At 46.0% G+C, this 27,735-nt stretch overlaps 25 non-coding genes and 1 pseudogene across 25 annotated transcripts; all 26 read left to right on the forward strand.

Annotated features, from left to right (window-relative positions):
- Nucleotides 1-286: 286 nt before the first annotated feature.
- LOC134119051 (5S ribosomal RNA) lies at nt 287-405 on the forward strand. The gene has a single exon (XR_009950612.1). It is a non-coding gene; the product is annotated as a 5S ribosomal RNA (ribosomal RNA).
- Nucleotides 406-744: 339 nt separating this feature from the next.
- Nucleotides 745-863, forward strand: LOC134118490 (5S ribosomal RNA). The gene has a single exon (XR_009950048.1). It is a non-coding gene; the product is annotated as a 5S ribosomal RNA (ribosomal RNA).
- A 395-nt stretch (nt 864-1,258) lies between these two features.
- LOC134118501 (5S ribosomal RNA) lies at nt 1,259-1,377 on the forward strand. The gene has a single exon (XR_009950059.1). It is a non-coding gene; the product is annotated as a 5S ribosomal RNA (ribosomal RNA).
- A 339-nt stretch (nt 1,378-1,716) lies between these two features.
- LOC134118512 (5S ribosomal RNA) lies at nt 1,717-1,835 on the forward strand. Its single transcript, XR_009950070.1, has one exon. It is a non-coding gene; the product is annotated as a 5S ribosomal RNA (ribosomal RNA).
- A 339-nt stretch (nt 1,836-2,174) lies between these two features.
- Nucleotides 2,175-2,293, forward strand: LOC134118524 (5S ribosomal RNA). Its single transcript, XR_009950083.1, has one exon. It is a non-coding gene; the product is annotated as a 5S ribosomal RNA (ribosomal RNA).
- A 395-nt stretch (nt 2,294-2,688) lies between these two features.
- LOC134118535 (5S ribosomal RNA) lies at nt 2,689-2,807 on the forward strand. The gene has a single exon (XR_009950094.1). It is a non-coding gene; the product is annotated as a 5S ribosomal RNA (ribosomal RNA).
- Nucleotides 2,808-3,146: 339 nt separating this feature from the next.
- LOC134118546 (5S ribosomal RNA) lies at nt 3,147-3,265 on the forward strand. Its single transcript, XR_009950106.1, has one exon. It is a non-coding gene; the product is annotated as a 5S ribosomal RNA (ribosomal RNA).
- Nucleotides 3,266-3,660: 395 nt separating this feature from the next.
- Nucleotides 3,661-3,779, forward strand: LOC134118557 (5S ribosomal RNA). Its single transcript, XR_009950117.1, has one exon. It is a non-coding gene; the product is annotated as a 5S ribosomal RNA (ribosomal RNA).
- A 339-nt stretch (nt 3,780-4,118) lies between these two features.
- Nucleotides 4,119-4,237, forward strand: LOC134118568 (5S ribosomal RNA). Its single transcript, XR_009950128.1, has one exon. It is a non-coding gene; the product is annotated as a 5S ribosomal RNA (ribosomal RNA).
- Nucleotides 4,238-4,632: 395 nt separating this feature from the next.
- Nucleotides 4,633-4,751, forward strand: LOC134118580 (5S ribosomal RNA). The gene has a single exon (XR_009950140.1). It is a non-coding gene; the product is annotated as a 5S ribosomal RNA (ribosomal RNA).
- Nucleotides 4,752-5,090: 339 nt separating this feature from the next.
- Nucleotides 5,091-5,209, forward strand: LOC134118591 (5S ribosomal RNA). Its single transcript, XR_009950151.1, has one exon. It is a non-coding gene; the product is annotated as a 5S ribosomal RNA (ribosomal RNA).
- A 339-nt stretch (nt 5,210-5,548) lies between these two features.
- LOC134119201 (5S ribosomal RNA) lies at nt 5,549-5,666 on the forward strand. Its single transcript, XR_009950763.1, has one exon. It is a non-coding gene; the product is annotated as a 5S ribosomal RNA (ribosomal RNA).
- Nucleotides 5,667-6,005: 339 nt separating this feature from the next.
- On the forward strand, nt 6,006-6,124 carry LOC134117476 (5S ribosomal RNA). The gene has a single exon (XR_009949032.1). It is a non-coding gene; the product is annotated as a 5S ribosomal RNA (ribosomal RNA).
- Nucleotides 6,125-6,519: 395 nt separating this feature from the next.
- On the forward strand, nt 6,520-6,638 carry LOC134118602 (5S ribosomal RNA). Its single transcript, XR_009950162.1, has one exon. It is a non-coding gene; the product is annotated as a 5S ribosomal RNA (ribosomal RNA).
- A 339-nt stretch (nt 6,639-6,977) lies between these two features.
- Nucleotides 6,978-7,096, forward strand: LOC134118613 (5S ribosomal RNA). Its single transcript, XR_009950173.1, has one exon. It is a non-coding gene; the product is annotated as a 5S ribosomal RNA (ribosomal RNA).
- Nucleotides 7,097-7,491: 395 nt separating this feature from the next.
- On the forward strand, nt 7,492-7,610 carry LOC134118624 (5S ribosomal RNA). Its single transcript, XR_009950184.1, has one exon. It is a non-coding gene; the product is annotated as a 5S ribosomal RNA (ribosomal RNA).
- Nucleotides 7,611-7,949: 339 nt separating this feature from the next.
- Nucleotides 7,950-8,068, forward strand: LOC134118635 (5S ribosomal RNA). The gene has a single exon (XR_009950195.1). It is a non-coding gene; the product is annotated as a 5S ribosomal RNA (ribosomal RNA).
- Nucleotides 8,069-8,463: 395 nt separating this feature from the next.
- Nucleotides 8,464-8,582, forward strand: LOC134119049 (5S ribosomal RNA). The gene has a single exon (XR_009950610.1). It is a non-coding gene; the product is annotated as a 5S ribosomal RNA (ribosomal RNA).
- Nucleotides 8,583-8,977: 395 nt separating this feature from the next.
- Nucleotides 8,978-9,096, forward strand: LOC134119143 (5S ribosomal RNA). Its single transcript, XR_009950705.1, has one exon. It is a non-coding gene; the product is annotated as a 5S ribosomal RNA (ribosomal RNA).
- Nucleotides 9,097-9,563: 467 nt separating this feature from the next.
- LOC134119366 (U5 spliceosomal RNA) lies at nt 9,564-9,680 on the forward strand. Its single transcript, XR_009950919.1, has one exon. It is a non-coding gene; the product is annotated as a U5 spliceosomal RNA (small nuclear RNA).
- Nucleotides 9,681-15,295: 5,615 nt separating this feature from the next.
- On the forward strand, nt 15,296-15,479 carry LOC119202624 (U2 spliceosomal RNA). Its single transcript, XR_005116038.2, has one exon. It is a non-coding gene; the product is annotated as a U2 spliceosomal RNA (small nuclear RNA).
- Nucleotides 15,480-15,738: 259 nt separating this feature from the next.
- On the forward strand, nt 15,739-15,928 carry LOC119202622 (U1 spliceosomal RNA; annotated as a pseudogene).
- Nucleotides 15,929-25,127: 9,199 nt separating this feature from the next.
- LOC119202612 (U5 spliceosomal RNA) lies at nt 25,128-25,243 on the forward strand. Its single transcript, XR_005116030.1, has one exon. It is a non-coding gene; the product is annotated as a U5 spliceosomal RNA (small nuclear RNA).
- A 579-nt stretch (nt 25,244-25,822) lies between these two features.
- Nucleotides 25,823-26,013, forward strand: LOC119202618 (U2 spliceosomal RNA). The gene has a single exon (XR_005116035.2). It is a non-coding gene; the product is annotated as a U2 spliceosomal RNA (small nuclear RNA).
- Nucleotides 26,014-26,272: 259 nt separating this feature from the next.
- On the forward strand, nt 26,273-26,436 carry LOC119202610 (U1 spliceosomal RNA). Its single transcript, XR_005116028.1, has one exon. It is a non-coding gene; the product is annotated as a U1 spliceosomal RNA (small nuclear RNA).
- Nucleotides 26,437-27,511: 1,075 nt separating this feature from the next.
- Nucleotides 27,512-27,627, forward strand: LOC119202614 (U5 spliceosomal RNA). The gene has a single exon (XR_005116032.2). It is a non-coding gene; the product is annotated as a U5 spliceosomal RNA (small nuclear RNA).
- The last annotated feature ends 108 nt before the right edge of the window (nt 27,628-27,735 follow it).

Consider the following 27,735-nt stretch of genomic DNA (forward strand, 5'->3'; position numbering starts at 1 on the left):
TTGGATATGAAAGGAAATTAGACAATATTATCCAAAATGATTCCGTTTCATGATTGCTAAATTAGTGTTGATCAACATTTACGATTGGCATACTATCGTTTGTAATTTAGCCGTTGAAATACAGGTGCTAACCCAACATGTTAGAATTGCCAGTGAAGAAAAGTAAAGTTACCTTCAGGCTTTAGGAACCTCTCTTGCCAATGCTAAGAACTGCTTCAATTTTAGAAAAAGAAACTTCTGATTATCTTTGACACGTTTTAAAGGATTAGGAAAAAGATGAAAAGCAGCTTACGGCCATACCTCTCTGGTTCCGCCCGATCTAGTCTGATCTCGGAAGCTAAGCAGAGCAGGGCCTGGTTAGTACCTGGATGGAAGACCGCCTGGGAATCCCAGGTGCCGTAAGCTTTTTCACTTCTCTCTCTGAAAGCCGCCCAGCGCCGTAAATTGTACACCTGCACAATTGTAAAAAAAAATTCACATTGTAGAAGAGATGCAATAGGAAGAAGATGAAAGGTGGCTTACGTCCATACTATCGTCAGGCCATTTGAGGTGGCGGGGACTGCAATGGCCATTCACCGATTGGCTGGGACCCCTGGGCGGGTCTTCTCTAGTCCATCCAATTTTCGGCATGGGATGTCACAGCCTTCTTTGCATACGCTTATTTAACCCACACAAAGATGCCAACGGCAGGCGTGTCATAATTCATTGACGCATTATAAAGGATTAGGAAAAAGATAAAAAGCAGCTTACGGCCATACCTCTCTGGTTCCGCCCGATCTCGTCTGATCTCGGAAGCTAAGCAGAGCAGGGCCTGGTTAGTACCTGGATGGAAGACCGCCTGGGAATCCCAGGTGCCGTAAGCTTTTTCACTTCTCTCTCCGAAAGCCGCCCAGCACCGCAGATTGTACACCTACAAATTACAAAAAGAATATCACATTGTTGAAGAGATGCATGTTTAGTGTTGTTTTAACGTTGGATATGAAAGGAAATTAGACAATATTATCCAAAATGATTCCGTTTCATGATTGCTAAATTAGTGTTGATCAACATTTACGATTGGCATACTATTGTTTGTAATTTAGCCGTTGAAATACAGGTGCTAACCCAACATGTTAGAATTGCCAGTGAAGAAAAGTAAAGTTACCTTCAGGCTTTAGGAACCTCTCTTGCCAATGCTAAGAACTGCTTCAATTTTAGAAAAAGAAACTTCTGATTATCTTTGACACGTTTTAAAGGATTAGGAAAAAGATGAAAAGCAGCTTACGGCCATACCTCTCTGGTTCCGCCCGATCTCGTCTGATCTCGGAAGCTAAGCAGAGCAGGGCCTGGTTAGTACCTGGATGGAAGACCGCCTGGGAATCCCAGGTGCCGTAAGCTTTTTCACTTCTCTCTCTGAAAGCCGCCCAGCGCCGTAAATTGTACACCTGCACAATTGTAAAAAAAAATTCACATTGTAGAAGAGATGCAATAGGAAGAAGATGAAAGGTGGCTTACGTCCATACCATCGTCAGGCCATTTGAGGTGGCGGGGACTGCAATGGCCATTCACCGATTGGCTGGGACCCCTGGGCGGGTCTTCTCTAGTCCATCCAATTTTCGGCATGGGATGTCACAGCCTTCTTTGCATACCCTTATTTAACCCACACAAAGATGCCAACGGCAGGCGTGTCATAATTCATTGACGCATTATAAAGGATTAGGAAAAAGATAAAAAGCAGCTTACGGCCATACCTCTCTGGTTCCGCCCGATCTCGTCTGATCTCGGAAGCTAAGCAGAGCAGGGCCTGGTTAGTACCTGGATGGAAGACCGCCTGGGAATCCCAGGTGCCGTAAGCTTTTTCACTTCTCTCTCTGAAAGCCGCCCAGCGCCGTAAATTGTACACCTGCACAATTGTAAAAAAAAATTCACATTGTAGAAGAGATGCAATAGGAAGAAGATGAAAGGTGGCTTACGTCCATACTATCGTCAGGCCATTTGAGGTGGCGGGGACTGCAATGGCCATTCACCGATTGGCTGGGACCCCTGGGCGGGTCTTCTCTAGTCCATCCAATTTTCGGCATGGGATGTCACAGCCTTCTTTGCATACCCTTATTTAACCCACACAAAGATGCCAACGGCAGGCGTGTCATAATTCATTGACGCATTATAAAGGATTAGGAAAAAGATAAAAAGCAGCTTACGGCCATACCTCTCTGGTTCCGCCCGATCTCGTCTGATCTCGGAAGCTAAGCAGAGCAGGGCCTGGTTAGTACCTGGATGGAAGACCGCCTGGGAATCCCAGGTGCCGTAAGCTTTTTCACTTCTCTCTCCGAAAGCCGCCCAGCACCGCAGATTGTACACCTACAAATTACAAAAAGAATATCACATTGTTGAAGAGATGCATGTTTAGTGTTGTTTTAACGTTGGATATGAAAGGAAATTAGACAATATTATCCAAAATGATTCCGTTTCATGATTGCTAAATTAGTGTTGATCAACATTTACGATTGGCATACTATTGTTTGTAATTTAGCCGTTGAAATACAGGTGCTAACCCAACATGTTAGAATTGCCAGTGAAGAAAAGTAAAGTTACCTTCAGGCTTTAGGAACCTCTCTTGCCAATGCTAAGAACTGCTTCAATTTTAGAAAAAGAAACTTCTGATTATCTTTGACACGTTTTAAAGGATTAGGAAAAAGATGAAAAGCAGCTTACGGCCATACCTCTCTGGTTCCGCCCGATCTCGTCTGATCTCGGAAGCTAAGCAGAGCAGGGCCTGGTTAGTACCTGGATGGAAGACCGCCTGGGAATCCCAGGTGCCGTAAGCTTTTTCACTTCTCTCTCTGAAAGCCGCCCAGCGCCGTAAATTGTACACCTGCACAATTGTAAAAAAAAATTCACATTGTAGAAGAGATGCAATAGGAAGAAGATGAAAGGTGGCTTACGTCCATACTATCGTCAGGCCATTTGAGGTGGCGGGGACTGCAATGGCCATTCACCGATTGGCTGGGACCCCTGGGCGGGTCTTCTCTAGTCCATCCAATTTTCGGCATGGGATGTCACAGCCTTCTTTGCATACCCTTATTTAACCCACACAAAGATGCCAACGGCAGGCGTGTCATAATTCATTGACGCATTATAAAGGATTAGGAAAAAGATAAAAAGCAGCTTACGGCCATACCTCTCTGGTTCCGCCCGATCTCGTCTGATCTCGGAAGCTAAGCAGAGCAGGGCCTGGTTAGTACCTGGATGGAAGACCGCCTGGGAATCCCAGGTGCCGTAAGCTTTTTCACTTCTCTCTCCGAAAGCCGCCGAGCGCCGCAGATTGTACACCTACAAATTACAAAAAGAATATCACATTGTTGAAGAGATGCATGTTTAGTGTTGTTTTAACGTTGGATATGAAAGGAAATTAGACAATATTATCCAAAATGATTCCGTTTCATGATTGCTAAATTAGTGTTGATCAACATTTACGATTGGCATACTATCGTTTGTAATTTAGCCGTTGAAATACAGGTGCTAACCCAACATGTTAGAATTGCCAGTGAAGAAAAGTAAAGTTACCTTCAGGCTTTAGGAACCTCTCTTGCCAATGCTAAGAACTGCTTCAATTTTAGAAAAAGAAACTTCTGATTATCTTTGACACGTTTTAAAGGATTAGGAAAAAGATGAAAAGCAGCTTACGGCCATACCTCTCTGGTTCCGCCCGATCTCGTCTGATCTCGGAAGCTAAGCAGAGCAGGGCCTGGTTAGTACCTGGATGGAAGACCGCCTGGGAATCCCAGGTGCCGTAAGCTTTTTCACTTCTCTCTCTGAAAGCCGCCCAGCGCCGTAAATTGTACACCTGCACAATTGTAAAAAAAAATTCACATTGTAGAAGAGATGCAATAGGAAGAAGATGAAAGGTGGCTTACGTCCATACTATCGTCAGGCCATTTGAGGTGGCGGGGACTGCAATGGCCATTCACCGATTGGCTGGGACCCCTGGGCGGGTCTTCTCTAGTCCATCCAATTTTCGGCATGGGATGTCACAGCCTTCTTTGCATACCCTTATTTAACCCACACAAAGATGCCAACGGCAGGCGTGTCATAATTCATTGACGCATTATAAAGGATTAGGAAAAAGATAAAAAGCAGCTTACGGCCATACCTCTCTGGTTCCGCCCGATCTCGTCTGATCTCGGAAGCTAAGCAGAGCAGGGCCTGGTTAGTACCTGGATGGAAGACCGCCTGGGAATCCCAGGTGCCGTAAGCTTTTTCACTTCTCTCTCCGAAAGCCGCCCAGCACCGCAGATTGTACACCTACAAATTACAAAAAGAATATCACATTGTTGAAGAGATGCATGTTTAGTGTTGTTTTAACGTTGGATATGAAAGGAAATTAGACAATATTATCCAAAATGATTCCGTTTCATGATTGCTAAATTAGTGTTGATCAACATTTACGATTGGCATACTATTGTTTGTAATTTAGCCGTTGAAATACAGGTGCTAACCCAACATGTTAGAATTGCCAGTGAAGAAAAGTAAAGTTACCTTCAGGCTTTAGGAACCTCTCTTGCCAATGCTAAGAACTGCTTCAATTTTAGAAAAAGAAACTTCTGATTATCTTTGACACGTTTTAAAGGATTAGGAAAAAGATGAAAAGCAGCTTACGGCCATACCTCTCTGGTTCCGCCCGATCTCGTCTGATCTCGGAAGCTAAGCAGAGCAGGGCCTGGTTAGTACCTGGATGGAAGACCGCCTGGGAATCCCAGGTGCCGTAAGCTTTTTCACTTCTCTCTCTGAAAGCCGCCCAGCGCCGTAAATTGTACACCTGCACAATTGTAAAAAAAAATTCACATTGTAGAAGAGATGCAATAGGAAGAAGATGAAAGGTGGCTTACGTCCATACCATCGTCAGGCCATTTGAGGTGGCGGGGACTGCAATGGCCATTCACCGATTGGCTGGGACCCCTGGGCGGGTCTTCTCTAGTCCATCCAATTTTCGGCATGGGATGTCACAGCCTTCTTTGCATACCCTTATTTAACCCACACAAAGATGCCAACGGCAGGCGTGTCATAATTCATTGACGCATTATAAAGGATTAGGAAAAAGATAAAAAGCAGCTTACGGCCATACCTCTCTGGTTCCGCCCGATCTCGTCTGATCTCGGAAGCTAAGCAGAGCAGGGCCTGGTTAGTACCTGGATGGAAGACCGCCTGGGAATCCCAGGTGCCGTAAGCTTTTTCACTTCTCTCTCTGAAAGCCGCCCAGCGCCGTAAATTGTACACCTGCACAATTGTAAAAAAAAATTCACATTGTAGAAGAGATGCAATAGGAAGAAGATGAAAGGTGGCTTACGTCCATACTATCGTCAGGCCATTTGAGGTGGCGGGGACTGCAATGGCCATTCACCGATTGGCTGGGACCCCTGGGCGGGTCTTCTCTAGTCCATCCAATTTTCGGCATGGGATGTCACAGCCTTCTTTGCATACCCTTATTTAACCCACACAAAGATGCCAACGGCAGGCGTGTCATAATTCATTGACGCATTATAAAGGATTAGGAAAAAGATAAAAAGCAGCTTACGGCCATACCTCTCTGGTTCCGCCCGATCTCGTCTGATCTCGGAAGCTAAGCAGAGCAGGGCCTGGTTAGTACCTGGAAGGAAGACCGCCTGGAATCCCAGGTGCCGTAAGCTTTTTCACTTCTCTCTCTGAAAGCCGCCCAGCGCCGTAGATTGTACACCTACACAATTGTAAAAAAAATGTCACATTGTAGAAGAGATGCAATAGGAAGAAGATGAAAGGTGGCTTACGTCCATACCATCGTCAGGCCATTTGAGGTGGCGGGGACTGCAATGGCCATTCACCGATTGGCTGGGACCCCTGGGCGGGTCTTCTCTAGTCCATCCAATTTTCGGCATGGGATGTCACAGCCTTCTTTGCATACCCTTATTTAACCCACACAAAGATGCCAACGGCAGGCGTGTCATAATTCATTGACGCATTATAAAGGATTAGGAAAAAGATAAAAAGCAGCTTACGGCCATACCTCTCTGGTTCCGCCCGATCTCATCTGATCTCGGAAGCTAAGCAGAGCAGGGCCTGGTTAGTACCTGGATGGAAGACCGCCTGGGAATCCCAGGTGCCGTAAGCTTTTTCACTTCTCTCTCCGAAAGCCGCCCAGCGCCGCAGATTGTACACCTACAAATTACAAAAAGAATATCACATTGTTGAAGAGATGCATGTTTAGTGTTGTTTTAACGTTGGATATGAAAGGAAATTAGACAATATTATCCAAAATCATTCCGTTTCATGATTGCTAAATTAGTGTTGATCAACATTTACGATTGGCATACTATTGTTTGTAATTTAGCCGTTGAAATACAGGTGCTAACCCAACATGTTAGAATTGCCAGTGAAGAAAAGTAAAGTTACCTTCAGGCTTTAGGAACCTCTCTTGCCAATGCTAAGAACTGCTTCAATTTTAGAAAAAGAAACTTCTGATTATCTTTGACACGTTTTAAAGGATTAGGAAAAAGATGAAAAGCAGCTTACGGCCATACCTCTCTGGTTCCGCCCGATCTCGTCTGATCTCGGAAGCTAAGCAGAGCAGGGCCTGGTTAGTACCTGGATGGAAGACCGCCTGGGAATCCCAGGTGCCGTAAGCTTTTTCACTTCTCTCTCTGAAAGCCGCCCAGCGCCGTAAATTGTACACCTGCACAATTGTAAAAAAAAATTCACATTGTAGAAGAGATGCAATAGGAAGAAGATGAAAGGTGGCTTACGTCCATACTATCGTCAGGCCATTTGAGGTGGCGGGGACTGCAATGGCCATTCACCGATTGGCTGGGACCCCTGGGCGGGTCTTCTCTAGTCCATCCAATTTTCGGCATGGGATGTCACAGCCTTCTTTGCATACCCTTATTTAACCCACACAAAGATGCCAACGGCAGGCGTGTCATAATTCATTGACGCATTATAAAGGATTAGGAAAAAGATAAAAAGCAGCTTACGGCCATACCTCTCTGGTTCCGCCCGATCTCGTCTGATCTCGGAAGCTAAGCAGAGCAGGGCCTGGTTAGTACCTGGATGGAAGACCGCCTGGGAATCCCAGGTGCCGTAAGCTTTTTCACTTCTCTCTCCGAAAGCCGCCGAGCGCCGCAGATTGTACACCTACAAATTACAAAAAGAATATCACATTGTTGAAGAGATGCATGTTTAGTGTTGTTTTAACGTTGGATATGAAAGGAAATTAGACAATATTATCCAAAATGATTCCGTTTCATGATTGCTAAATTAGTGTTGATCAACATTTACGATTGGCATACTATCGTTTGTAATTTAGCCGTTGAAATACAGGTGCTAACCCAACATGTTAGAATTGCCAGTGAAGAAAAGTAAAGTTACCTTCAGGCTTTAGGAACCTCTCTTGCCAATGCTAAGAACTGCTTCAATTTTAGAAAAAGAAACTTCTGATTATCTTTGACACGTTTTAAAGGATTAGGAAAAAGATGAAAAGCAGCTTACGGCCATACCTCTCTGGTTCCGCCCGATCTCGTCTGATCTCGGAAGCTAAGCAGAGCAGGGCCTGGTTAGTACCTGGATGGAAGACCGCCTGGGAATCCCAGGTGCCGTAAGCTTTTTCACTTCTCTCTCTGAAAGCCGCCCAGCGCCGTAAATTGTACACCTGCACAATTGTAAAAAAAAATTCACATTGTAGAAGAGATGCAATAGGAAGAAGATGAAAGGTGGCTTACGTCCATACTATCGTCAGGCCATTTGAGGTGGCGGGGACTGCAATGGCCATTCACCGATTGGCTGGGACCCCTGGGCGGGTCTTCTCTAGTCCATCCAATTTTCGGCATGGGATGTCACAGCCTTCTTTGCATACCCTTATTTAACCCACACAAAGATGCCAACGGCAGGCGTGTCATAATTCATTGACGCATTATAAAGGATTAGGAAAAAGATAAAAAGCAGCTTACGGCCATACCTCTCTGGTTCCGCCCGATCTCGTCTGATCTCGGAAGCTAAGCAGAGCAGGGCCTGGTTAGTACCTGGATGGAAGACCGCCTGGGAATCCCAGGTGCCGTAAGCTTTTTCACTTCTCTCTCCGAAAGCCGCCCAGCACCGCAGATTGTACACCTACAAATTACAAAAAGAATATCACATTGTTGAAGAGATGCATGTTTAGTGTTGTTTTAACGTTGGATATGAAAGGAAATTAGACAATATTATCCAAAATGATTCCGTTTCATGATTGCTAAATTAGTGTTGATCAACATTTACGATTGGCATACTATTGTTTGTAATTTAGCCGTTGAAATACAGGTGCTAACCCAACATGTTAGAATTGCCAGTGAAGAAAAGTAAAGTTACCTTCAGGCTTTAGGAACCTCTCTTGCCAATGCTAAGAACTGCTTCAATTTTAGAAAAAGAAACTTCTGATTATCTTTGACACGCTTTAAAGGATTAGGAAAAAGATGAAAAGCAGCTTACGGCCATACCTCTCTGGTTCCGCCCGATCTCGTCTGATCTCGGAAGCTAAGCAGAGCAGGGCCTGGTTAGTACCTGGATGGAAGACCGCCTGGGAATCCCAGGTGCGGTAAGCTTTTTCACTTCTCTCTCCGAAAGCCGCCGAGCGCCGCAGATTGTACACCTACAAATTACAAAAAGTATATCACATTGTTGAAGAGATGCATGTTTAGTGTTGTTTTAACGTTGGATATGAAAGGAAATTAGACAATATTATCCAAAATGATTCCGTTTCATGATTGCTAAATTAGTGTTGATCAACATTTACAATTGGCATACTATTTTTTGTAATTTAGCCGTTGAAATACAGGTGCTAACCCAACATGTTAGAATTGCCAGTGAAGAAAAGTAAAGTTACCTTCAGGTTTTAGGAACCTCTCTTGCCAATGCTAAGAACTGCTTCAATTTTAGAAAAAGAAACTTCTGATTATCTTTGACACGTTTTAAAGGATTAGGAAAAAGATGAAAAGCAGCTTACGGCCATACCTCTCTGGTTCCGCCCGATCTCGTCTCATCTCGGAAGCTAAGCAGAGCAGGGCCTGGTTAGTACCTGGATGGAAGACCGCCTGGGAATCCCAGGTGCCGTAAGCTTTTTCACTTCTCTCTCCGAAAGCCGCCGAGCGCCGCAGATTGTACACCTGTTTTAACGTTGGATATGAAAGGAAATTAGACAATATTATCCAAAATGATTCCGTTTCATGATTGCTAAATTAGTGTTGATCAACATTTACAATTGGCATACTATTTTTTGTAATTTAGCCGTTGAAATACAGGTGCTAACCCAACATGTTAGAATTGCCAGTGAAGAAAAGTAAAGTTACCTTCAGGTTTTAGGAACCTCTCTTGCCAATGCTAAGAACTGCTTCAATTTTAGAAAAAGAAACTCTTCTGATTATCTTTGACACGTTTTAAAGGATTAGGAAAAAGATAAAAAGCAGCTTACGGCCATACCTCTCTGGTTCTGCCTGATCTCGTCTGATCTCGGAAGCTAAGCAGAGCAGGGCCTGGTTAGTACCTGGATAGGGGATATAGGGATGCCTTTCACCTGATTGTGCTACTGACTTTGGTTTCTCTTCAATACGCATAAGTCTTTCGCCTTTTACTAAAGACTTCCGTGGAGAGGAACAACAATGAGTTGACCTTATTTTTTGCCAGGCTTTGCTATTTGGCTAAGCCTCATGTACTTGTAAGAAAAAGAAATGAGTAGGATGGAAGAGCCTGTCATTTGAGTAAACTTATTCCTGGAGTCTCTGGTTGAGCTTTGGATCAAGTCTCAAATTACTGTCTGAATTTAGAGTGAAATCAAGATTTAGGCAGGAGCTTACACTTTTGATTGCAAAAAAAACGAATGATTTTTGAGGGCTGTTTGGGGTTGGTTCCATTTTTAGACAGAGGTGCCTAAAAGTGAAATCACTCTCTGAATTATAAGTGAATTCAACAAGAGTTCATCAAGAGCTTACACTTTTGATTGGAAGGAATCAACAAGAGTTCATCAAGAGCTTACACTTTTGATTGGAAGGAATCAACAAGAGTTCATCAAGAGCTTACACTTTTGATTGGAAGGAATCAACAAGAGTTCATCAAGAGCTTACACTTTTGATTGGAAGGAAATCAAAGATTTTTAAGAATACAGGCTGCGTGGGGAGTGGGATGTTAAGTAACAGGCGACTGCCACGCCCATTTGTATGAGCCGCACCCCGACATTTGAGAGATGCGCTAGTCCGTTGGGTCTGGAGGCAAACATTGATGTGTCATCGCTTCTCGGCCTTTTGGCTAAGATCACCATGGTAATCCATTTTTGACAACGCAAGGGAAGCGCGTGACGACGGAGGAATGGCCACATCACCCAACGAGCAGCCGATCCCAAAGGTCGGGCTGAGGTATACTCTGAGATTTCGAGCTACCAAAGAAGAAGATCAGGTCCTGTCGAGAGTTTTTTTTGGAAAACAAGTCATCATGGGCCAGCTCAATCTGGTGATACAGGATGTTCTGTGCATTCAGTGGAACCAGCAGGAAAAAGCTTTTGACGTTACCTTCAGGACCGAGGACATCTACAGAAGAGTATCGGAAATCTGCAGAAAGGAGGCGAAGGTGAGCCCTCTTGCCTACTACGAAGTCCTGAACCTTGACAGACCGAACTTCAGAACAGTGTCAGTCCATATGTACAACCCCTTTGTCACTGATGAAGCTTTAGTTTCCTTTCTGTGCCAGTATGGGGACGTGGCAACATCAGCCCGCCATATAAAAGACCCACTTGGTTTTTGGACCGGACGTCGGCTGTTCCAGGTTCTGCTGAATCCAGATCCGACAGGGCCGGATGGCCTCCAACACCCCCCTGCCTTTTTTAGTCTTGGGGGCGACCGCGGGTATTTGTTCTATAACCGCCAGCCAGCCTTCTGTCGTAAATGCAGACGGTCTGGCCACTCAGAAGCAGGCTGCACGGGGGAAAGCTGCCGGTTTTGTGGGCAAACAGGACACGTGGCCAAGGAATGTGTGGCACCGAAAACTTGCCACGGATGCGGAGGGGCGGACCACCTCTATAGGAGCTGCCCTAGCCGCAGGAGGACTTTTTCCGAGGTTGCAAAACAAACGGGAGTCCTTAACAGAACCACAGTGCAGGAAACAGAATCCGAGACATCGCGGCCTACCAAGGAGGGGCCAGCACCGATGGGGCCTGGAGCAGATACCTTAGAGGGAGGAGTGGGAGCCGCATTGCAGGACGAAGGAGCAGCATTAGTGGACGAGGCAGCCCAAGCAGCAGACCATAGCGAGATGGAGGAGTTTCCGGAGCTTACGCTTGGTGCATCCTTCCCCACGATGAAGCCAGGGGCACGAAAGGTCTCACAGGTTTTTGGAACACTGACGTGTGAGTATGAAGAGTGTGCAGAGGAGGCATGCAGTAAAAAAACCAAGAGGGAGAAGACGGATGTCGTGGATGAAAAGGAGGGGATTGACGGCAGTAGGAGAGAGGAAGCCGTGAAGCTGGGGAATGCCACTGACGACAGTGGAGCCAGAGAGGACATACAACAGGACCCAAATGGGAATGCTGCAGAAGAGTTGGAGGGACAGTGCACAGGGGAAGGAGCTGCCTTGATGGCCGAAGGGCTGGGGATGGATTTTGAACTCCCCCAAGGCTTGCTCATGTTGTCATCCCCATATGGGGAGGACGTATATGATGGACCTAGTCGACCGGCAAACCCGGCAAACTCGGCAAACACGGTTCCTCTTTCCTGGGCTGAACAGATGGACAAAGACACCCCGTACACCCAGTAGGGGGAACAAACTTTTCCTGAAATGGGTTCTCTTAAGGTACTGTCATTAAATACAAGGGGAATGAGGGACAAAGTGAAAAGGAGGGTCGTTTTCGATTTTGTGGCCACACTCCAAGCTGATATTTGTCTTTTGCAGGAGGTTCATTTACGGGATATGGGGGACGTCAAAATGTTTTCAAAGGAGTGGACCAAAGGGGACTCAGTTTGGAGTGTAGGGGGGGTCCACTCCACAGGGGTGGGCATTTTATTTGGAACTAAAGAAATTCTGGTAGAGACATCCTTTGTTATTGTCCAAGGGAGGATAATGGGTACAGACGTGACATGGGGAACAGCCAAATTCAGGGTTATTGTAGTATATGGGCCACAATCAGCAACCGAGAGGAAGGACATGATTGGCCAAATGGAACCACATCTTGCCACTACTAGGCAGGTTATTATAGGGGGTGACTTAAATGTTGAGCTAGGTATAGGGGGAGATACTAGTGACATTTTTATCACCAATTTAATGTCCAAGCACGGCCTAGTAGACGGGTTACGGTGGGTTAAACCACAGGTGCTAAGCCCTACATGGCGGAACTCAAGGGGCATAGCTAAACGCTTGGACTACATTTTCCTCTCAAGGTCTTTGAGCTTATTGGCAGGCAGATTGCTCCCGGTGTGTTTCTCGGACCATGATGGAGTACTGCTTGACATGGTTTCATGTGCACCAGTGTTTGGGACCGGTTACTGGCGCCTTAACATCAACATCTTAGAGGAAGATTTATTCATTAAAGATTTTCGTCTGTTTTTCGGAGGTCTGTTGGGATTACGGCCAATGTGTCCGGGAGCCATTGAGTGGTGGGAGGTTGCCAAGGAGCGAATAAGGTTGTTTTGTGTGCAATATAGCAAAAAGAAGGCGAGGTGGGCAAAGAGGGAGGGTTTTCGGCTCCAGCAACTTCTCGAACTTGAATACGCTAGGGGGAACTCGTGCGGCACTTTAAACCAGCAGGCTTGCGACTCCCTCAAGGCACAGCTCAGGGATATCTATGAGCAAAAGGCCCGAGCATTCCTGTTGCAGTCACGTGAAAAATTCATTGAGAGTTTTGAAACGTGTTCTGCTGCCTTTTTCAGCTCAATACGGGCCGACAGGGCAAAACGGGTAGTAACCGGGGTTAGGGACAAGCATGGTAGGGTTGTGTCGGACAAGGGGGAGATGGTGCAGGCCGCCACTGACTACTACCGCACAAGGTTTTTGGAGAAGGAGATAGATGTAGATGGTGGAGAGAATTTCTTGGAGTTGTTGACCCAGCGGGTGCCTTTAAACATAGCACAGACTCTGGACACCCCGCTGACCCTTGAAGAACTTGAGGAGGCCCTCCAAAGAATGAACAGGCGGAAGGTGCCTGGTATTGACGGACTGCCGGCAGAGTTTTATCTCAAGTTTTGGGACATACTAGGGCCGGTAGTGTTGGAGGTCCTTTCCACAATACTCGGCACCGGTGTGATGGGAGGGTCTATGGCCACAGGAGTTATCTCCCTTCTTTTTAAGAAGGGGGACCACACCGACCTAGGGAACTGGCGGCCACTGACCATGCTTTGTGTTGATTACAAGCTCCTGGCAAAGGTCTTAGCGGATCGGCTGGGCAAAGCACTTCCTCATGTTGTCCATGTGGATCAGACCTGCGGAGTGGCGGGGCGTTCGGTGAGATGGAATCTTCAGCTCATTCGGGACACTGTCGCATGGGTGGAAGACAGGCACTTACCACTTATGGTTGTGGGTCTCGACCAGGCAAAAGCCTTTGACAGGGTTCACTGGGGTTTTATGTTTAGGGTTTTAAGCAGATTAGGCTTCAGTGATAGGTTTGTAGGATGGTTACGGGTATTGTACACAGCTGTGGGGAGCACAATTTCAGTTAATGGTCATTTGGGGGAGTTTTTCAGTTTGCACGCAGGAGTCAGACAGGGGTGTCCACTCTCACCACTGCTCTACATCCTTTACATGGAGCCACTGGCAGCAGCCATTCGGGCTGACCCGGGTGTTAAAGGTTTCCTGATACCTGGCAGTGGAGGCCTACGAGTCAAACTGTCTCAGTACGCAGACGACACCACACTGCTGCTGGACGACGATGCTTGCCTAATCCGATCATTGGAGATTTTCCAGAGTTTCGGTCGGGCGGCTGGCGCAAAATTAAATCATGCCAAATCGTCGGTGAAGTACTTTGGGCGTTGGAAAGACAGGACAGAGGTACCAGGAGGGTTGCCGCTCTGTGAGGGACCCCTGAAGGTACTAGGGGTCAGCTTTGAGACAGCCCATAGTGCCACGGCCAACTGGAACAGGCGCTTTATGGCAGTCCAGAAGAAGCTTGCTCTCTGGAGGAGCAGGAGCCTGACTTTGATAGGGAAGGTGCTTGTTCTAAAGGTAGATGTTCTGCCATCTCTCCTGTATTTGGCATACATATACCCGATGCCTGTCAGCATGAGGAGGCCCCTCATGCGCCTTGTCTTCTCGTTCCTCTGGGGGGGACGATATGAGTATGTTGCGAGGATTCGCATGATGGCTGGAATTGAAGCAGGGGGAAGGGACGTGCCGCACCTCCCGCTAAAACTGGACTGCATTTTTGTTTCTTCTTTGTATAGCCAGCTATCTGCTCCAGTGGCACATCCGTCAGGACACTTCCTACGGCTATACTTTTCATACCAAGCTAGGGGTGTAATATCTTGGAGTAATTTAGCTCCCCGGGTGGAGCAGCAGCCATGGCACTACAATCATGCAGCCAGGTGGTTGCGGGCCCATCCTGAGGCCTCAGAAACAGGCGTGTTAATAAGCCACAGGGCACTTTACAAGGTTGCCAGGAAGGGAGTGGTTGCACGTGCAATGGTTGGGACGCCAGCAGGTATTTGGAGGAGGATCCAACCGCGGGGGCTTGACAATGGGCTCAAGGACCTCAACTGGTTGTGCCTCCATGGGTGTCTGCCTGTACGAGATCTGCTTTATCGACATGGTTTGACTAAAGTCCCTGCATGCCCCAGAGGGGGATGTTTACACAACGAGACCATGAGACATGTCATGTGGGACTGTTCCTTTGCAAGTGTGGTGTGGGCAAGGGCAAATATTTGGCTTGTACAGTTGGTCCCAGGGTTTAGACTAACTTGGAGCAGGGTGAAAGAAGGAGTGGGCCTAGGAAGACCAATGGTCCTCGCATGGCTAATAGTGAGCCTGGTTAAGAGGGGCCTGTGGCGGGCGAGGCAAGACCTAGTGAACAATAACAAGGAAGTGAGCGTGGAGTGGGTAGTGAGGAGAATCGAGATGGAGCTGAAGGGGAGGATGATGATGGACATCAGGAGGTGGGGGAAGCATGCCGCCTTGGAAAGGTGGAAGGGTGGCCTTGGGTTAAAGGTGGTTCCTAGTGGCTAGGCAGACTGAGCTCATCCCTAAAATCTGTTATAAACAGTTTTTTGTTTTTGTTTTCTTGTTGGTGATGTATTGTGAGAAGACAGACCTACAGATATGAGTTTGTATGCATTTGAATTGTGTAAAGATCCTTTTCATAATAAAAAAAAAAAAAAAAATCTGTTCTTATCAGTTTAATATCTGATATGTCCTCTATATGAGGACTACATATTAAGCCGATTTTTAGCTCTGGGAGATGAAAAAGGGGCTTGCTCTGCTCACTCCAAGCATTGACCCGGTATTGCAGCACTTCTGGGAACGGTGCAACCTTTATCTTGTGAAAAAAATAACTGGTGACCCAATTCATTGGTGTAGTCTAGGTAGTTGGTTTGCCTCTGTGTACAAGTCTCAACTGGCTGAGACTTTTGGCAAGCAACTGATATGTTTACTCATCAATTGTGCCTTTATTTTGCATTTCACACTGATCACTGATTTTAAATTCACTGATCTGTGAGGACGGTGCCATCTGGGAACCGTCACCCCAAGTGCTCTGTTTGGGAATACCACTCCTGTCTCTGTCACTACCAACTTATACTTACCTGGCAGGGGAGATACCATGATCACAAAGGTGGTTCACCCAGGGCGAGGCTCAGCCATTGCACTCCGGCTGTGTTGACCACTGCGAATGGGGGTGAGCCGTACAGTAGTGCAATTCAATCGAAGACCATTGGCTTACAATCCACAGTAAAACTTGCAAAAATAGCGCCTCCAGGTGGACTACCCATGGAATGTTTGATTAATGTTTGTTTACTTCCTGGTAGATCTCAATTGGCTCCTGAGCTGACTATTCATGGAATGTGTGATTCATGTTTGTTTACTTCCTGGTAGTTCTCTATTGGCCCGAGCTGATAGATATATCCAATAATGCAATATTGTTTTTATTTACTCTATTGCTTTTTTACAGGTCAGCTACATGGACTTACCACCACTGGAATACATGCAAACAATATCACTTCAAATAGTCAATTAAAAGGCGTCCAAAATGTCTTACCTGCTTTTAGTGTCATTTAGACTGATGATCATCTGTATTGATTGCTAGACTGGGAAATGTTTTGTTGTTTGTATTTTGATCATTATTGAAACATTTTCTACAGTGGTTTCTCTCACCATGGAAACATATAGACATCGATTTTGTTTAACATACTTATCTGTTTATATTGTTCTTGCTTTTTTTTCTTATTTTGCAGTATCTTATTCCAATTCACCAACTCAAATTTCTCTGTGTAACATGCGTGGCAATAAATGGTGTCTGATTCAGATTGTGATACCTGAAGTTATTATTGAATTGTGCAGAAATAGAAAATCTAGAAAGTATATTTGTATCTGTTTATTTACTGTTTCTGAACTTTTTAAAAATAAAAACTATTCTTTTGAGTTAATGTTTTATATGTGTTGACATGTAATGTGTACCCTTTTTATTTTCAAACTCCCTTATGACAATTGGAAGTGGTTTGATATTTCAGAACTGCATAATGTTTTTATTCAAAACATATGAGATATTTTAATAAAGGCTTATAAACTTAATCTGGCACCCTATATTTATTTGTGTCTCTTATTTGTAATGGAAATAATGATTAATTTTCCACAACGCTTCACTGTAACACATTCTGCTTTATCAAGTAAAAGGGAGCACAATCATAAATATAACAGTACATCTGTCATAAAAGACACAATATGTAAACTATTTACAACATGCACAGGTATTTTAAGATCTACACTATTTACAACATGCACAGGTATTTTAAGATCTACACTATTTACAACATGCACAGGTATTTTACAGGTATTTTAAGATATAAACTATTTACAACATGCACAGGGATCTTTACGATCTAAACTATTAACAATATGCACCGGGATTTTCACAAATATCTAAACTATACAATATAAAAAACACTGTGATGCAATTGCATAATATGCAGGTTGTCACTGTTTGTCCACAACAGAAATGAAGTGTTCGTAGCTGTCGTACACTGTTTTGTCCAGACCCTTGGAAGTTGACATCAATGTCACAGGGCAGAAAACCTTTCGTTTGTATTTTTTATGTCCCTGGGTCGGTCGGCCACAGCATGTACATAGAGGGAGTTTGTGCACCCGCGACACCTCGACTCTAACTGCAGAGGGTTGATCCATACTTTTTCGCTTGTACTGCGTGGATCTTGCCCAGGATGGCGAGCTTAAATCACAAGCAGTAAGCGGAGATGGCAGTGGAGGATGCGCAGGCAATATGTGCCGAGTGGAGGGGCCAGCGCACTCAATGTTGGCTGTGGAGACAGATGTGGAGGGCAGAGGTCTGGTGATGGTGGAGGTGGCAGGGGTGGTTTTAACAGGCAGTTTCAGGAGTGGCAGTGGTGGTTGAGGCCGGGAGAGAGGCATCATCATGTCCGTCCTTCCCTTCAACACTTTAGTCCCTGCCGTGCTGGGCGTGGGCATGTACTCCATCAGAGGGTAGAGTGGTGGAGGGAGGACTGACGGCTGGTGGGGTGCTGGAGGGAGGTCAGCAGATGAAATTGAGGTGATCTTCGTTACAGTGGAGGACTGTTTTGTGGCATTCATGTTGAGGAGGCGCTCCTGACGTCGGATGAAGTCCCGCACGGTTTTAATGTTAATCTTTGGAAGGGGAATGCCAGCTTTGCACAGGATCGGATCCTCCACCAGAATCCGGTGCTGGATTCTTTCGTACGCCTTACAAATTGTGCTTTTCTCGGGACTGCAGCGAGATCCTTGAGGGGAGCGCAGCCACAGCAGTTTAATCAGTGTGTACATCAGCCTGTTGTGTTGAGCGCTGACGTCTTGTTGAGCCGGTGCGTAGCGCTTAGCCATCTTAAGCTTCTGAATCACAGCAGCATCAACCAGATCGTCTCTCTTAGTGCGGCAGTAGAGCGTGTTGCCCCAGTGCGTTCTGTAGAGCTGGTTGAACTGCTGCGGCTGCTTGTCGTGCTCCTCCACGGCGTTCCAGGCTTCGAGGACCTTGTTCCTCTGCTCAGTGGAAAGAGTCAGCTTGTCCTCTGTAAGGCTGATTTCCACCAGAGCAGAGCAGAACTTTTCCAGCCTTTCAAAGCCAGGAAGCGGGTTTGAACTGCAGGCATCAACCTGTTGACAAGTTTCCATATAAAAGTTCCAATGAGCACGTTATCACGTTAGCAATCAATGCATTGCATTTACATTTGACCACATATACATATACTCACAAAGGCTGGAGGGTCCACAGTTGCGGTTTCGTTGCTGGTGAGGTTAATGTGGGGCAGGATGGCATCCAACACGTTGGCACCAGCCTCCCCGTCGCTCTGGTAGGCTTCGTCGGCTTCTGGATCTGGGTTGTGCTGCCCATGCTGAACCACCTCCTCCTCTGGACCAGGTCCATCATTGATGATGTCCACGAGAGAAAATGGTTCAGATTCACCTGTGCTTTGGCTGAATAAATATTCCAACCCCAGCAACTCGTTGGAAGCAACATTGGCGGGGGCCCGGTAATTCTCCTCCACAGTCTCGCCGAACAGCTGCTGACAGCGGGTGTTGAGGCGGTCAATGAGCGGTGCAGAGTATGTCCTGTGGTTCCGTCCTTTGCCACCAAACACGGCGTCTGAACTCCTGTCCGAATTCCACCGCGCAATGCCACTCATCAGGTAAACCTGATAGGGCCGGGCTGCACAATGGGGACCTGAGTAGAGCAAAGTTAAGTTTTAATGTCAATTTGTCTTAATAACTCCACACTAGTACACAGCTGGTACACATGAGAGTAAAACCTTCACCTTGAGCTGGAATGTAACTAAGTACATTTAATTAAGTGATGAAGTCAAGTCCACCTTATTTTATCATTTTCATTTGAAGCTACTTACATGTCAATATATTTCTTTCAGACTATAACTTCTTATCCCCATCCTGTCCAGTGAAACATCCCCAAAAGTGTTGCTATTGTAAGAAGAAGAAGAATAAAGTGTTTTATCTTTAATGAATCAATAGTTCAGTCTGTACTTTCTCTCTTTCAGTGGTCGTGTTGTTTGGGAAGCTAGTAGAATATTGTCAAAGTCACATGATTTATTTTTTCCAACTATACAGACAACACTAGGCATCACCTGGAATCATGTGTGGCAGCGATTTGTGGAATCCTTCCAGGCTGTTGCTTCCACGCAGACATTTGTAATAGGGAACATCCACATTGTTGATTGTTGTGGTACGGGCCACCCTATACATGTTCATGCCTGGTGGATCCTGGATGCATTCGAGGTGTCGCTGCTGGCCTGCCCACATCTCATCGATAGCCTCTGTAAATACACATGCATGAAGTGTGTTATGTTCACTACTCTATTTTTAATGTTGTAATAACTTTTTTGTATGTGGTGTTTAATACCTGGTGTTTTGAAGAGGCTAACTCCGCTCTCGTCCAGCCCAACGGGACCTTTCAGCTCCTCGATGGCCAATTGGATGAGCCGAAAGGTCTCCTGAGCACCGAGTGTGACCCTCCTCACGTGGTGCTTGAGCTGATCCCTGGTGATGTGGCAGCGGACAATGTCCTCGTCTGAGACCGAGGTAAGACTGGCCGGGTTCTTGGCTCTGATGGCTTTGATGAGCAGCTCCAGGTCTGGGCGGTTGTAGGCCAGGACTGCCCCAGCTAGAGCAGACTTGAACACCGCATACTTACAGTGGGACTCTGTGCGTATGGCTGCGTCAAACCTGTGGATCCAGTGGAAAATGTCCAGCCGCACAACCATCCCATTGTCCACCCAGGAACGGAACAAAGTCTCCACTCCTGTTGGGCCTTGAGACCGGCAACACCCACGGTCCACGTAGAGGAGCTTGGGGACAGGCTGATTGGCCAGCCGGAACCTCTCCATGACTCCACTGCACATGGGTGTGAGCCGCGGAGTGGACTCCTCACAAGTCAGCACAAAGGTCACTATCTGTGAGTGCTCGTTCCCAATGCTGGTGAACCACTCGGCTGAGCCTCGACCTTCCCCAGACAGCTTCTTGACCACCTGAAAAAATAACATTTTCAGGTTTGAATTGTATGAACCCACTTATGGATTCTGTTGATGTTGGGTTTTTTTTAAACATTTTGACTTCAGACGTTAAGGCATTATGTTGTGGGCATTATTTGTTTTGATTGACATACTTTCTTAGTGGAGTCCATTTTCAGTGCTGTGCCAAAAGTGGAGAGGATCTGGCTTCGGTAATCTTGCACATTGTCCGCCTCTGCCAGCAGGAAGGTGTGACGCAGGAGCCGTGCAGAGGGAAGGTCTCTCTGAGCAGGTGGAGCCTGGAATGCGTGGCCTAATGCGGAGACGATTCCGCCCGGTTGCGCTACGGTCATGAGGAGTGTGGTGTACAGGTCCTTGTGTTGAAGATACTCCTCAACATGACTCTCCTGTACCTGCCTCCACACCTTGACCATAGTGTTACCTTCGGTCCTGTCCCTCAGAAGGCGCACCACGTTCTTATCCACCCCACGCCTGTGAGCAGATTCATGAGCAGCGTGGTGAGGTTTATTTCTCTGAAGTTAGTCTGTCAAACGCATAAAATATGTTTAGTATACTCACTTGCTGGTGAGGATGGCAGGGAACAGAGCTTGATGAGCCTCACTAAGTTGAGATAAAATAGCCCGATCCCATGCAAGCCATCGGCCCACTGTGCCACCTCCTCCACTCCTGGCGGCCTTTGTGCAGGGTCCACAGCACAGGACCTCAGTGACCAATGTGTACCAGCTGGACACATCGCAAATGTGACGTACCTATAGTAGATATTATATTATTATCAGATATTTTGCATATATGTTTACATACGTAGTAAGAACACAAGTGCAGTGATTCATACTCTGTGGTGGAAGCCAGACTTGTAGAGGTGTACATCCCTCCCGTGCCCGACGCAGTCATCCCCTCGAGGGCACTTCAGCGAGTATCGCCAAACTCCAACTGGACGCCACACAAAAACACGGCTCCGGAAAAAAAGGTGTGGTGTTGGCACTGCTCCCTTCACATAGCCAGGAGGTTCAGGTGGATAAAACCACATGCGGTCGGATTTCATCACCCGGCGCCTCTTTAACTGACCAGATTTATGCTGAAATATCTGAACAGGGGTGAACAGGCCTCTTTCTGCGTCCTCTTTTAGCCAGGATATGTCTGCTGATGGGACACCATTGGGGTTTTCCCACAAACGCACCCAGCCCTCCAGCTCCACCTGGAACGCAGAAACAAAACATTTGGTTATTTTTGTCTAAAAATGATTGCTAAAACATGAAACCAATTACAACATTTAAAACAAATGTTTGCACTTTGTTTGCATATAGTGTGAATATCACTTACAGAGGAGTCACTCAGAGTTGATTCCACGGCGGAATCAGGACCCCTGGATGTGGACGGGGTCTCTGTGGGCTGGCTGGTTGACGCGTGCTGGTCCGTCCTCAAAGGGGTCTCTGGCTGCTTGGTCCTCACAGGGGTCTCCGGCTGCTTGGTCCTCACAGGGGTCTCCGGCTGCCTGGACCTCACAGGGGTCTCCGGCTGCCTGGGCCTCACGGGGGTCGTGGGCAGATTTGCCGTCTCAGACTGACTCCTCGGCTTTGTCCTGTCTGTGGGTCGGAAATCCTGGTTCTGCCTGCCAGTTTTGCGACATGGAGGCTCTTGGAACTTCAGCAAGTCTAAGAATTCACCAAACACAATAGTTTTGTATTGTATTATATTTTCCAATGTAGGTTATGATGTCTGTTAATTGTGAATCTCACTAACCTTCAACTTCCTGGCTTGCAGCAACCAATTCAGCGTCATCATCTGCCAAAGATGAGGGATCACACCTAGTGCTAGCCTGCGGTTGGTGCACAACAAATGTAAAGTCTTAGTTTTATGACATATCAGTTATTAATTACCAAAAACCAACAAACTAATCTTGCCTTCTGCATATTCTGCTCTTCATAACTTCATAATGAATAATGTAATCCACCCTCACCTGCTCCTTCTCTTTGAGGTATTTCCTGAACCTCTTCATCTGCACGCTTGTGATGTGGGTCACTGGTGTGTGCAGCCACCTCCTCACAGAAGTGTAGGCCTTGTGTGTGAGCTCCCTCTGCTCAGCACTGAAGTGCTCTGGCCTGTTCTTTGGGGTGAGGTACTGACTGTAAAGCTCCCACATCTCCTCAAAGGTGTAATGCTCAAATCCTTTCTGGCCGTAGATACACCTGTGGATGTTGGCCTCAAGGAGACTGGAGACTTGTGGGAAGCTCTCTGCATATTCTGTGAGGTAGTCCTTCACCCACTGGTTCCCCACCTTTCCTTTTCTCTGTGGGTTTCCAACCTCCAGTCTGTGCTTGTCGAGCATGCTGGAATCATACACTTTAACTTAGTACTTCTATCAGTAATATAACTGCACTTGAGATAATGAAGAAAAAAAAATAAACACTCATAATTCATCTATGCAAACAGACAGGCTCATACCAACTATATTCAAAATGCATAGCCTACAATGGTAATAACATGATAACGATATTATGACATTCTTACTATTTCACGTAGCCCACGTCGTTTGCCACAAGCCAGTGAAATGGTGCATTTTCATACTGGCCAAATGGAATAACGAGCTTTCCCAGACACAGCTGACGTGATGGTGCAGAGATTCCTTCTGCTCGAAGCAGCCGCTCTGCGTGGGCCAGGGAAGAGGCCTGCTCCAGCAGCTGGCTTGGAGGTTTGGGGAAGACCATCCTCTTCTCCCTGTAGTCACGGGCCTCTTTGGTAGGTACCACCACAGCCTGTTGCCGATGCCAAGGGGCATCTGGGTTCACGACACGGATTACTGGGGTCGCCATCTCCTAATGAGCAATCCCACAACAACGACAAAAATATTACTATTGTTTAAAATATTGTAATAATATATGAACAATGTAAGAATGAATGTCAGAGAACAACAGGCTATTGATTTCATTTTAACACCCAGGGGAGAAGAGAATAAAGTGTCAGGTCAGGATGACAACTGCTGTAACCCTGTTATAACTTAGATTAAGGATCTCTTGAGTTATTATAAAGGGAACTGGTATATCATAACATTATAAATCTTGGGCCTATGAGACTAGCTGATTCCTCTGATAATTAATCAATCTTTAAGATTGTATTCCCTTTGATTAATCTGTTACCAAAGGATGACATGGATATTGAGAAATCATATTCAGTGGTGGGTAATGGAACCATTATGAACTATGATTTCAGCTTCGCTGAGAGATATGAGCCGTCAAGTAACTTAGTTAGCTGGAAATGTAGCTACCTGACATGACCGTCAAGAGCTTGGCCTTGAACGTTATTTGTGGGATAACACCAAATAAAATGTCCAATGATGTTTATTATGGAGTATCGCAAGTAAAACCAGAACTTTTTACTGAGAGGTTGAACATGAACTAGCTGCCAAGTTACTTTACCTGCCGCACGACGTCTTGGCCAGCTCGCTCGCTCGCTAGCAAACATTAACTCTCCTCCAAACGACGATAGGGCAGTATAAATAATTATTGCTAAGAATAATTATCAATGATAGCCTGTTTCGCTGTTTCCGCTAGACTTGATAATTATCCTTGATAATTGTCAAGAATAAATTATTTTCAGCTCCGGCGGACTCGTACGATACCGTTTGGGTAGAGGTCTCTCATTGGTCGTCCACAGTCGGCTCCTTAGAGGTCTCTCATTGGTCGTCCACAGTCGGCTCCTGTGATGTGATTGGAAGTCCACAGTCATGTCGACCAATCATAACCCGTAACTGTCTACAGTCACTGTAGACTTTGCACTACTGTGGACTCGACCTCTGCGAATTCCTCAAATGTGGGAATCTCGACTGCATAATTTGTGGTAGTGGGGGACTGCGTCCGCGCTCTCCCCTGATATTAGTGTCAAAGAAAAACCAGTGCTTTCCACTTGGACACATCTCTTTCAACTACTGTTGGTCCCCAAGATTGAGCCTCTTTGCCAACAATGGACCAGTATACTCACCACTGGAGTGTTAAACCACTGAGTGATTGTCTGAATTAACAGTAAACCAACAACATTTCAGGAGGGCCTTACAATTTTTGATTGAAAAAAAATCAATGACTTTTGAGGTTTGTTTTTGGGTGATTCCATTGTCGGAAAGAGGTGCCTGAAAGTGAAATCACTGTCTGAATTCAAAGTGAATTCAACAAGAGTTCATCAGGAGCTTGCACGTGTGTGCTCGTGTGCATGCTCTACCCATGGTGGCCCTGAGCTTGTGTGTGAAGTTTGCAGAGTGCGGCTGTCAGTCCAAGACAGGTCTCCAAGAATTTGTGAAACCGACCACTACAAACCGGGAAATGAGTTTGGATTTTGCCTGCAACTCTGTCTTGGTTGGTGCTGAGCTGCTGAAATTTGGACCAGCTCCTCCCGGGGCCCTCAGGGGGGCCACTGTAGATTTTGGGCCCAATAGGAGGTTCCCCTGGGGAAGCTCCCATTGACTCCCATTCAGTCCGAGAGTGTGTGTGTGTGTGCGTGCACGTGTGTACTTGCGTGCATGCTCTTCCCGTGGTGGCCCTGAGCCTGTGTGTGAAGTTTTCAGAGTGCAGGGCAGTGTTTTTGTGGTAGTTGGGGACTGCGTCCGCACTCTCCACTGATATTAGTGTCAAAGAAAAACCAGTGCTTTTAACTTGCACACATCTCTTTGAACTACTGTTGGTCCCCAAGATTGAGCTTCTTTGCCAACAATGGACCTGTTTACTCACCACTGGAGTGTTAAATCACTGAATGATTGTCTGAATTCACAGTAAACCAACAACATTTCAGGAGGGCCTTACAATTTTTGATTGAAAAGAAATCATAGATTTTTTGAGGAAAGGGGGCTGGGAAATGGGTTAGGCTTTGGACACCTGCAGCTCAACCACTCCCTACCCCAAGAGGGATTACTTGTTCCACAGGGATATAGGGCTGCCTTTCACCTGATTGTGCTACTGACTTTGGTTTCTCTTCAATACGCATAAGTCTTTCGCCTTTTACTAAAGACTTCCGTGGAGAGGAACAACAATGAGTTGACCTTATTTTTTGCCAGGCTCTGCTATTTGGCTAAGCCTCATGTACTTGTAAGAAAATTAAATTAGTAGGATGGAAGAGCCTGTCATTTGAGTAAACTTATTCCTGGAGTCTCTGGTTGAGCTTTGGATCAAGTCTCAAATTACTGTCTGAATTTAGAGTGAAATCAAGATTTAGGCAGGAGCTTACACTTTTGATTGCAAAAAAAACGAATGATTTTTGAGGGCTGTTTGGGGTTAGTTCCATTTTTAGACAGAGGTGCCTAAAAGTGAAATCACTCTCTGAATTATAAGTGAATTCAACAAGAGTTCATCAAGAGCTTACACTTTTGATTGGAAGGAATCAACAAGAGTTCATCAAGAGCTTACACTTTTGATTGGAAGGAATCAACAAGAGTTCATCAAGAGCTTACACTTTTGATTGGAAGGAATCAACAAGAGTTCATCAAGAGCTTACACTTTTGATTGGAAGGAAATCAAAGATTTTTAAGAATACAGGCTGCGTGGGGAGTGGGATGTTAAGTAACAGGCGACTGCCACGCCCATTTGTATGAGCCGCACCCCGACATTTGAGAGATGCGCTAGTCCGTTGGGTCTGGAGGCAAACATTCATGTGTCATCGCTTCTCGGCCTTTTGGCTAAGATCAAGTGTAGTATCTGTTCTTATCAGTTTAATATCTGATATGTCCTCTATATGAGGACTACATATTAAGCCGATTTTTAGCTCTGGGAGATGAAAAAGGGGCTTGCTCTGCTCACTCCAAGCATTGACCCGGTATTGCAGCACTTCCGGGAACGGTGCAACCTTTATCTTGTGAAAAAAATAACTGGTGACCCAATTCATTGGTGTAGTCTAGGTAGTTGGTTTGCCTCTGTGTACAAGTCTCAACTGGCTGAGACTTTTGGCAAGCAACTGATATGTTTACTCATCAATTGTGCCTTTATTTTGCATTTCACACTGATCACTGATTTTAAATTCACTGATCTGTGAGGACGGTGCCATCTGGGAACCGTCACCCCAAGTGCTCTGTTTGGGAATACCACTCCTGTCTCTGTCACTACCAACTTATACTTACCTGGCAGGGGAGATACCATGATCACAAAGGTGGTTCACCCAGGGCGAGGCTCAGCCATTGCACTCCGGCTGTGTTGACCACTGCGAATTCCTCAAATGTGGGAATCTCGACTGCATAATTTGTGGTAGTGGGGGACTGCGTCCGCGCTCTCCCCTGATATTAGTGTCAAAGAAAAACCAGTGCTTTCCACTTGGACACATCTCTTTCAACTACTGTTGGTCCCCAAGATTGAGCCTCTTTGCCAACAATGGACCAGTATACTCACCACTGGAGTGTTAAACCACTGAGTGATTGTCTGAATTAACAGTAAACCAACAACATTTCAGGAGGGCCTTACAATTTTTGATTGAAAAAAAATCAATGACTTTTGAGGTTTGTTTTTGGGTGATTCCATTGTCGGAAAGAGGTGCCTGAAAGTGAAATCACTGTCTGAATTCAAAGTGAATTCAACAAGAGTTCATCAGGAGCTTGCACGTGTGTGCTCGTGTGCATGCTCTACCCATGGTGGCCCTGAGCTTGTGTGTGAAGTTTGCAGAGTGCGGCTGTCAGTCCAAGACAGGTCTCCAAGAATTTGTGAAACCGACCACTACAAACCGGGAAATGAGTTTGGATTTTGCCTGCAACTCTGTCTTGGTTGGTGCTGAGCTGCTGAAATTTGGACCAGCTCCTCCCGGGGCCCTCAGGGGGGCCACTGTAGATTTTGGGCCCAATAGGAGGTTCCCCTGGGGAAGCTCCCATTGACTCCCATTCAGTCCGAGAGTGTGTGTGTGTGTGCGTGCACGTGTGTACTTGCGTGCATGCTCTTCCCGTGGTGGCCCTGAGCCTGTGTGTGAAGTTTTCAGAGTGCAGGGCAGTGTTTTTGTGGTAGTTGGGGACTGCGTCCGCACTCTCCACTGATATTAGTGTCAAAGAAAAACCAGTGCTTTTAACTTGCACACATCTCTTTGAACTACTGTTGGTCCCCAAGATTGAGCTTCTTTGCCAACAATGGACCTGTTTACTCACCACTGGAGTGTTAAATCACTGAATGATTGTCTGAATTCACAGTAAACCAACAACATTTCAGGAGGGCCTTACAATTTTTGATTGAAAAGAAATCATAGATTTTTTGAGGAAAGGGGGCTGGGAAATGGGTTAGGCTTTGGACACCTGCAGCTCAACCACTCCCTACCCCAAGAGGGATTACTTGTTCCACAGGGATATAGGGCTGCCTTTCACCTGATTGTGCTACTGACTTTGGTTTCTCTTCAATACGCATAAGTCTTTCGCCTTTTACTAAAGACTTCCGTGGAGAGGAACAACAATGAGTTGACCTTATTTTTTGCCAGGCTCTGCTATTTGGCTAAGCCTCATGTACTTGTAAGAAAAATAAATTAGTAGGATGGAAGAGCCTGTCATTTGAGTAAACTTATTCCTGGAGTCTCTGGTTGAGCTTTGGATCAAGTCTCAAATTAC

Source organism: Pungitius pungitius, unplaced genomic scaffold (assembly GCF_949316345.1).
Source record: "Pungitius pungitius unplaced genomic scaffold, fPunPun2.1 scaffold_24, whole genome shotgun sequence".
Lineage (NCBI taxonomy): Eukaryota > Metazoa > Chordata > Actinopteri > Perciformes > Gasterosteidae > Pungitius > Pungitius pungitius.